Source organism: Hippichthys cyanospilos, chromosome 3, assembly GCF_059441005.1.
Source record: "Hippichthys cyanospilos isolate Australia breed blue-spotted pipefish chromosome 3, RoL_Hcya_1.0, whole genome shotgun sequence".
In the NCBI taxonomy this organism is placed as follows: domain Eukaryota; kingdom Metazoa; phylum Chordata; class Actinopteri; order Syngnathiformes; family Syngnathidae; genus Hippichthys; species Hippichthys cyanospilos.
Genome location: NC_142371.1, coordinates 10,099,124 through 10,109,266, shown reverse-complemented (window position 1 = coordinate 10,109,266; position 10,143 = coordinate 10,099,124).

Sequence of the window (10,143 nt, the reverse complement as noted above, 5' to 3'; positions counted from 1 at the left end):
GATCTGAAAAACACCAACGCGAAATTTTACAAACCATGCAGGACCACAGAATTGGGAGTGATTTTCTTTTTTTTTCTGTGAATATTGGAAGGATTGATCCACCTTCTTGGCAGCGTTTTTGACTTTTGGTATCTGCAGGCGGCACGCAGTGTTTTTGCAATTTGCTATCACTTAATCCAGCCAAATGGGGAACGGTTCAATCTGATTTTTACTGCGAGCAGTTCAAGTTATCATTTTTGGCACGCAAACAATCATTTGCTTTAAGAAATGCCTTTCACATTCAAAATGGGTGTCATTGCCATATTAAGCAGCTTTTCCCTCCTTCAATCTGTCCCCCAACCAAATAGTCTCCTAATAAATCCCAAGCATGTGCAGTTTTGACTACAAATGTGTGCATCCACACAGAGCACTGCAGGTATTTTGTGACTTTTTTTTCTTGTTGCGAGTGAAGAGAAACATCAGAAAAATAAAATTGGATCAAATGATAATGTTTTAGTGTAACAAAACCATTTGGTTTATGTTTCTTGTATGTCTAAAAAGCTCAACAAATCGTTAGACACAGCAAATTACCATTTTTAAAGTTACCAATGGGTGGGTTAGGAGAAGTAATCTTTTTAACAATCGCCAAATCAATTAACCCTGTGATTGTTGATTGGTAGTGAGGGTTACACTGTATCATATCAAGGGTTTTTCATGGTGAATAAAATAATATGAAGGGCTTTCTGTATGATGCAGTGCAGTTCTACACAACTGTATGTATGACAAATATGACTAAAACAACTATTATTAAATCAATTCATCTTTGTAGATGTCAGTTCAAATGGACGTGGTAACTGAAGTGTAATTTAGCCGACTTCGTTTATTTCGTACTCTCGTGGTACTTTTGCTAAGGTCTGTACTCACGCCACAGTCCAGATGATGTTTAGTTAGCAGTTTGAAAGTTCGCAAGATGAGAGTATCGCATGATGGTTATTAGTTCAATAAAAAGGGTTTACGATTGATGCAAGCTCAAAATAATTTGAGTCCTCTGTGTCAGGTGAGCAAAGTGGCCTAAAATTGCACTTGTTTGTTTTGGTTTTGTTCATGATGTGACATTCTTTTCAACCCCCCCCTAACAATATGATCCTGATAATGCTGAGATATCTTAGCTGCATGCGTCTGCCTCCTTTCATGAGGAGTTGTTAGCCAATGGGAGAGATTAGGGTTTTTACTGCAGTAGATTGGTTGTCTGCACCGCATCAAGAGAGACAACTTTCCTCATCCATTAGTGTATTAGCAAAGCAACACACATTGGAGAGACAAAGATGCATGCGCTGGTGAGATAAGCGCACACACGGGGCTTAGAAACACCTAACCTTCACAGTTGCAATAAACAATAACATGTGACTTAAGAGGATTTACATAAGATGAGAGGAGTAATCAGAGGGAGTGAAAAAGCAATGAGGCAGCAATGGCATCTCCTCAAAAGTATCTGTGTTGTGTTGCTGAAAGAGAAAAGTTATGATTCCGCCGGATTTAGAAACAGGCACGTGTTATCGTTTCATTTCCTCCTGGAGTATTATAACCCGACACAGAGCGAAAGTTGGTGAGTGTGGCTCTGAGTGCTCAGTTTTTGGCGCCGGAAGGCCAACGCTTTCACAAATAAGTCATTTGGGTCTATTATTATTGAGTCACACTAATTGTTTTTTGGCGAAAACATTTTCAGATTAGGGTTTGTATCGTTTGCTGTCAGTCTTCACAACAGTGGTCCCCAACCACCGGTCCGTGGACTATTACTGGTCCGTGGTCAATTTGGGAATGGCCGGTCAGTGATATGGACAAAAAAAAGATGGATATGTATCTTTTTATTTTTCTGGAGTAATATACGTCAACCACAACACCACTACAACTCCGCAAATTACCTTCATTCTACACCTTTAGAACATGGAAATTGTACTGAATGTGGTATCCATTGTTGATGCTTTTACAAAAAAAGAGTTAAATTTCCTTTTGTAATGTGTTTAGATGTTCAATAAAAATGAAAAAAAAACAAAAAACTTGATACAACCCATTTGGATCAGTGGTGTCAAATATACGGCACAGGGGCCGGATCTGGTCCACGAGGAGGTTTAATCCGGACCACAAGATGATTTCAGGAAGTTAAAAAAAAATCAATAAGACCAAACCAATTAACCCACTGTCAATAATACTGTAATGCCCTTACGTGTTAAAGGATTAACTCAGTTATGGTTCTTTCTGTCTCTTTTATTTAAAGAAAAATGGAAATATGTGGTTAATAAGCATGTGGTCAAGAGCTGCTGTCAGCTGCAAGTCATGCTCGTGCTCGATAACAACTGACTCTCAGTCATCCTCCGCGGGCTTCCCTGTGCCTGACAACAATGAATGTTACAATACACTGAAATTCTTACTTTTACAAGCAAGACCAGATGCATTACCATAGTACATGTCAGGTGGTTAATCATAGATGTAGATAACAACATAGTCTGATATGATTGGGTTGTTTAAATAACTATTTGTTTTCTGTGTTAAGTGCTAAATATGTTTATTTTTTCATGCACTTTGCATTTCTCATGAATTCACCTTAATTTAATCATGCAAATTTGCAGGCGTAATGTTAACACATTATGTAAAATGTTTTTTATGCATTTACATGATTATTCCTCTGCGATTAGCTGGCAACCAGCTAAAGGGTATTCTCCACCTACTGAGACAGCTGAGATAGGTTGTATCACGCTCGCAATCCTAGTAAGGATAAATGACTCTAGAAAATGAATGAATGAATGAATGAATGAATGAATGAATGAATGAATGAATGGAAGATTATTCCTGAGGGCCCCATTTTTAATAAGTCATTGTGTGTTTAATTTTCTTCCCCATTTGTTGTGTTTTTGAATTATATTTAAAACAAAAAAAAACACAATTTTTTTTTTACATTTATTGCCAATGGTAATCAAATACCATTTTAAACGTAGTTGCATTTGTTTTCAGTATCATTGTAATTTAAAAGCAATTTTAAAAGCAATTAGTCAGATGTTAAGTGACTATTAAAACAATTGTGAGTTTTTTTATTGCAATTAAAACAATTGTGTATTTTTACATGAACTAGTTGAAGGATACAATGTACTCTCTATTGAATACACTCATTACAAATCTGTCACCTTGAAAAGAGAAGATCCACACGGAGAAAAATTATTAGTTGATCTGCATGCACCCTTCACTTAGTTAGTTACTTAGTTATTTATACTTAGTATTGCTTATTTCGCTAATTGAATAAGTCTGAGCTCGAGTCTTACTACAAAATATAAAAAAAATACAGTCAGCAATGATTCAACTCTATTACATTCAGTAGTTGCACCCACAAGAATGTACACACACACACAGACACACACACGCACACACACACACACACACACACACACACGACAGATGTTGCAACATCAAAAGGGAAAAAATGTCACTGCGTTCGTAAAGACCTTTAACGGAACACACGCGTTATCCACAAGGAGACCAGATAAAATTTGCTGACAAGTGAAAATAAACACATGGCGGTGTAATTTCAAATATGGTGATTGTTACTGCCATGCATAGGCGTGATCGAAAAATATGAATGAAAATACTTCTATATTCGTTAATAGATGACATTTTGACTGAATAATTTCCTGATTAAAAGCATTTGTTTTCCTATGGCTATGTTCACGAGTGTGTTACGTCTATGATTGCTGGCACTGTGGGTAACTTTATTATGAATTTGCAAAGGTGAATAAAAATCGGGTCTTGAATATTCATGCCGTGAAATGTTACGAGTTGCATTGGACCCAATTGGCAGCCAGATGGCAGTGTTCTCTCCAAGCTTCAGTCATTAATAAACTCATGAAAAACACCCACTAATTTGCCGGAGGTGTACTTAATGCACTATTAGAAAATATTTACCGTACTATAACTATTCATTAATTTCAATGCACTTAAGTCAGAATTTTATGCCTATATCAAAGAAATCTTCTCATAAATTGTTACATATGACCACTGTATGTTTTTAAAATTTAGAATGTGCGATGTTATAAATGCAAAGTCATGTGTGAAGAATTTACAGTTAGATGTCATATTTATATTAGGTTTTATGGTAAATAAACAAAGCAACCCTGTAAACGTCTCTTGATGCCTACGAAGACACAGGTATTTTGCACGTTATTTTGTTGCAGATTTAACATTAAGGTAGTCATAAAGCATTCACAAAATGTTAGCTCGTCCTATGTAGGAGTCAAAAAATCGGAGGGAAATATTTAAATGATGTTTTGTGCGACATTTACTGCTGATTTTGTGAGAAATATTCAGTACTGTGCCAAAAGCATTGTGCTGTTCAACATGGCTTAAATATTCAAGAGGTCTTTGTGCCTCAGTGCCCCTTCTGTATTGAAAATAATGGGCTTCTACCTAATTAAAAACGGCATGGCATCTCTGAAGTATTAATGGTGTCTCTGATTAAGCTTAATTTCGGCATATGTAGACTGCACAATGGAAAAAAAAAAAACTTTGGTTCATTTAATTTAAATCGAGTTCAAAGATCTTCTCTAGATAAAGATCTTTGCTATATTTCTAATGGAATGTGTCAAACCAAACCAATAAGTAAAACTGAGTCCCCTCAAAAAAACAAGAAGAAAATGTTACCTTAAAAGTATACTGATGTTTTCTTTTTTTTTTTTTTATTAAAGTAAAGATTGTTGTTACATTATCACAATCAATTATTATATATCATACTTTTTGCTGTCAATACAAACAAAATTATAATTATTTAAATATACTTTTTATTTGATCTTTATGCTATTTTCAGTTGCGCTATTTTTTTTTAATCAGACCACTTCCATGTTGATGGGCAGGGATTTTTTTTTTTTTTTTTTTGCAACTAACCTGTCAGTTCTACACGTGAACGGATGATTTATTTGACCATCTGCTTTGTTGAAATCCTAATTTGGCCGTCTCTATCCGTGTGATGGCTTTTCATGTCAAAACCTCTGTTTGTTGTGAGCACACATCACACACGCAGTCAAGAAATGCAAACAACTTCACCTGTAACAAAGAGATGGGATCATTTACAACTGAGATGCCTTTCATTCACTTTAAACACATTCTTTTCAAAATTGGCCAAATTCTCATGTAGTACAAGTAACAGGCAGGATGGGCGCCCAAATAACCCACATAGTGTCTTTGTTAATTAAAAGATTTGCAACTACATGTGTCTGAAGATAATCAAAATGACTTCTGCTGCAGCACTCCCACATGCATCCAGACTCCAGAGCTCATTTACTTGCTGGAATCTCATGTTTGTCTAGAATTAATCTATCTTGTCACAATTGAGTTAATTAATTAGTGTTTTAATGCTGCTCTTTATAATTGCAGATGAATCTGCACGCAGAGTAATCACATTAATGCAAATACAACAGATAATTGTTATCCAAACTTCCTCGGCAGTAGCAGGAAATGTTACTCGGGCACGAGTCCTGGCTGGTTTTAAAAAGGTGCAACACTAGATGGCACTGTTGAGCAGAGTTTCTCCTCGCGCCTGCCGCTGTGGCCTCAATATTGTTCAATTAACTGTCCTCGCTGAGTGTACACGCATTTGAGGAATAGATGACACACGGAACTCCGTGATACCCTCACGTGTTAGATGAATGTCTTCGAAGTGCCGTTGTGCTGAAATAAAAGGTCAGAATGTTTTCAACAAGTACAAGCGGGATGCCGTTTAAAAAGCTAGTGCGCTTTGCATGTAGCCGGCGTCAATCAAAAGGGGGCAATTTCTAGTCTCCGCATTCCCCTGATAATGACTAATTTGGTTTTTCACAAGAGGTATCAACAGCGCGACCTTAGAGACTTCATTCGAAAATGTCACCGATTGTACGTTTCCGTGAGCGTCTTCCACTGAGGGTGCCTGCTGAATTTACAGCCTCCGCCTTGTATTCTGTCATTTCAATCATTTAAAAATATTACAAGGTATTGTCTTCATACATGAAGAAAGGAATTGCTGAAATAATTATCATTCGCAATTAAAACAATTTTTTTTCTAAATCTTTATCAAGACATCATACAGTTATGTTTTTCGGGTTATTTCAACTCTGTATTTAACTTTAGAAATGATTTTGTACAGGCATAGAACAGTTTTACATAGTAGAATTATTTTTACTATTTTGCCACACTCCTAAGATGAAGAAGAAAAAAAAGAATATCCATATTATTTAGTAAAAATGTACCCCAATGATTTTTACACACATAATATTTAAAACAAGTAAATGTTTTTAAATGCCTTTTCGAGCAATCATGTACCCTATTATCTAATCTAACATTGTAATGTTTTGATAGCTCCTCAATGTTGTCAGTTCTCATGATGTTAGTACTTCTGATGACACATCACGTATGTGTCAAATCAGTCTGCGACATGTTAGAGCTCCCACCACAAAGTTTCACTTTTATGCCTGTTATTTGAGATAAAATGTAAATCAAATATGAGGTATGGAAAGAAGATGAAACCTGAAGCTGAAAAGATGATCATGATTATTACATCATTGCAAAGCTAGTCTCTCTGACCAATGATACACGTATAAGGCCTGCAAGATTGGGAGGGTGAAAAAAATCAAAACAAAATGACGCTGAGCCATCGAAATCTCATCAAAATTGTATTTACTTTATGTGGCCAAAGCATTTGGGAAATAATTCCCACGATAAAACTTTCTTATCACAGCTATCGGCCATGGTAAATGGCAATTCATGTTTTAATTGGTTGAAGTCCAAAATCAAATTTAGCATTGCGATTTGACATGAAACAACCCACACACACATACACAAGTATCAATATTAAAATAAGCAAACTTTGGAAGATGAACTGAACTGTAAGCTTAATGGGAAAGTTGTATTGAGGTCAAAGAACAAAGACATTTCATATGACATGTCAAATTTTTAAACTGTTCAAATTTGTTTTTCGGAAATCTAGGGAATTCAACTTGGCAACGTAAAAACTCCTGTAACTGTCACTTTTTGAGCTGACCCTATGTACTGTATTATGGAGCTTTTTAAAGGGGATTGAGTGCAGATTTAGAACATATCATTTACTAATTTTTTTCATTTTTGGAGAAGATTTTTTTTCTCAACACATCACATTGATTTAGGTGTTGTAAAACATAATCATTACTTCTCTCTTTTTAAATTATTCATTGCAGATATTGCATGCCCAATTCTGATGAACCTAAAATGTTTTTTTTATTTGAATACTAAATTGCCAAATAGGAATTCCACTAAATTGTAACTGTTTACAAAAAAAAAATAAATCTTGTTATTATCCACAGGAGAAGATCACCTTCCAATAATTATTGCAAGAACATTCAAATTCACATCATACACACACACAAAATGTTGGCTGGAAGACTTCAAAATGTATTGTACATACAGTGTTGCAGGCAGCTGCCGATCCATCCCCGTTTCCTTTCATCATCCCTACATAAACATTACAAAGCATTTAGCAGACAGGGTGCATGATCCATGCAGGTGGTGTGCATGAAGCTGCCGACTGAAGTGTAGGTATGCACAGCATCTGATGTGAGATTGTTACAATTTTTTGGAACGTTCACGCAAAGCCAAAAGTTTTCTGGCTGGTGATTGTGGTCTAGCTATGGACACAATGTACAGCAGAGATATCTGAACAAGAAAACCTAACTATTAATTTTGCTTCTGAATATTTCAGAAGTTAAAAAGTCATCATTTTTGTTGCAAACTTTCCTAAGCACCTAATCACCTCTGTGGGAGTTCTCAAACATTTTGCGTTCCGGGCTCTCTTACTTTGCAAAAGTCTTTCCATGAGTTACCTCACAACCTTAACAACAGTTAAGCATAAGTACCATGTGTTTCTTCAAATTAAAATAGTCACTTATTTTCGAGGTGTAAAAAGTTGCAGTGTTACAATTGCAAATGTTGTAATGTAAACGTACAACAGTAGTAATGCTTTGACAACAAAGTTTTTTTTTTTTTTTCAGGAAACAAGAACAAATATTTTCTCAGATGACATGTCATAATCCGATGAGATGACAAATTGTGATCTCATGAGAATAAAAATTGTCCAAAATGTCCAAAATATCATTTAATTAATGTCAAAGTTTCAATTCAGCCAAGTCATATTTTCATGTCTCTTTCAGAAATCCAACTTTATATTCATAAAGGTATTCCTTTTATTCAAGAAAGATGGGGGTTGAGAACCACTCCTCATCTTCCCAACTTGGATGAAGTTCTGTCACCTGCAAGAGAGACCCATATTTCAAAGCAGCATAACTTTTTTTTAATGGCAAAGGTCTTCAGTGCTCGTTTGACCTTTTTGTGGTGTTGATGATTTAGATCTGTGCTATCCAAGAGAACATTTTAAATTGAATCTTTCTGCTGTGCACTTGATGTGCATCCGGTGGCACATTGCAAGCAACATTCTGTCAAGCGATCTGAACTAAGATATCAGAGACACATTTTGATTTATATTCTGGTCAAGATGGTCTTTCTTCTGTGTGTGACTGCTTGATACGCCTAATTATACCTTCTTCTTTTGTCTCTCAGAGTTCACCTTTTTTTTTGTATATTTCACACGAGATGATGGTCTCATCTGAGGTCAGCTATGAACAGAGAAGGCAGAAAACACCATCAACAAACACATCTTTCCAGTGAAGTGATTTAATGGATGAATCAGTGGGTGGAGTGGAGTTACACAAAGTGTAGCAATGTAACAGATTTCCACAGTCCCGACACACTCCTGCTGAGTTAATAAATCTGACCTCTGCTTAATTAGAATAACAGAACATCCTCCGCTGAGGACTTGGAAAAAATCAGCATGAGAATTTTTCAAACTAATCACTAATTAAGATTATACATAAAGACAAAAAAAACATGTCAATTAAGATGCTAAATTTTGGTAAGCGAGAACCTCAATATGGAGCCCTGAAAGTCTGGTTGCAGGGGGAGAAAAAAGAAGATATCCGCAGTGAATCACCCGGCAGAAAATCGAACGTACACCACTTTATACACACAATTTTCTAAATGCAGCTTTGCTGCTTTAATTGCTAATTTTGTAGCATTGCTCTTTTGACCGAATGAGGTGAACGGGGCCAGAAACACAGCCACAACATCATAATTGTGCTGTAATAACGGTGGCTCTGCTCTAGTCTTGGATCTTGGCCCCGGCTGATGTGAGGGCTGTAATTCTGCAGCAAGGAGTGTTAAGAGGATATCATTATCATGTGTTTTCACCAGTAAGCTGCAGATTTAGTTAAATATAGTAGCATTTTTGTTTCCTCTCCTTTTCAGTTTTGCATTAAAGCTGGGTCAAGCCAACCCCTCCCATGGCAATTCTTTGCAAACAGAGCTGCCAAAGCGCCTCTTGTGCCACAAATGTAGCCAATATCGATGCCATGCTCGAAAACTGATTGAAAAGAGACTTACATGTTTCAAAGCTGGCTGGGAGCTGGGGGACAGGCTAAAACCCATTTTAGAGCTGAGATAGTCACCAGTACAGTGTGCTGTACATAAAAAGGCAAAACATATGCCCACAGACTGCCATGGAGTGCACACTCTCAATTAGTTCTACCGTGAAAAAAACATTTCTAATACTGCCATTTCAAATAAGTCAAATTGTCTTTGTGACTGAAGTGAAATAGTTCAATGTATATTGTTTTACGTGTCTCTATATTTATCAATAACTCATCTGTCATGCAGCCAAATCATGTCATCCAGCCCTGCACCAAAAAACAGGTAATGAAGACCTGACTGTTAGAGAAGGTTAATAAAATGCCATGTTTTTGTGGTTTGTCAGATGGAGTTGAAGAAGATAAACTGTCCCATTGTCATCTCAATATATGGTTTGCTTCTGTATCTGCAAGAATGATAGAAATTCTGTGGTACCATCTTGAGCTGCACGCTTTGTTTGCATATTTATTCAGCTGGCGTATCTATCGGTGCAGATCATCAGAGGAGATAAACTCGCGACATGAGAGCATAATGGAACAGGCTCAGAGGCTGTCACATGATACAACTTACAAGTACTGTATATTCTTGAAAACACCAGAAAAATCAACAGAAACTATTCCCTCTAAAGCCTCGAAGCTGTTGAGAATCAAACTATAAAAA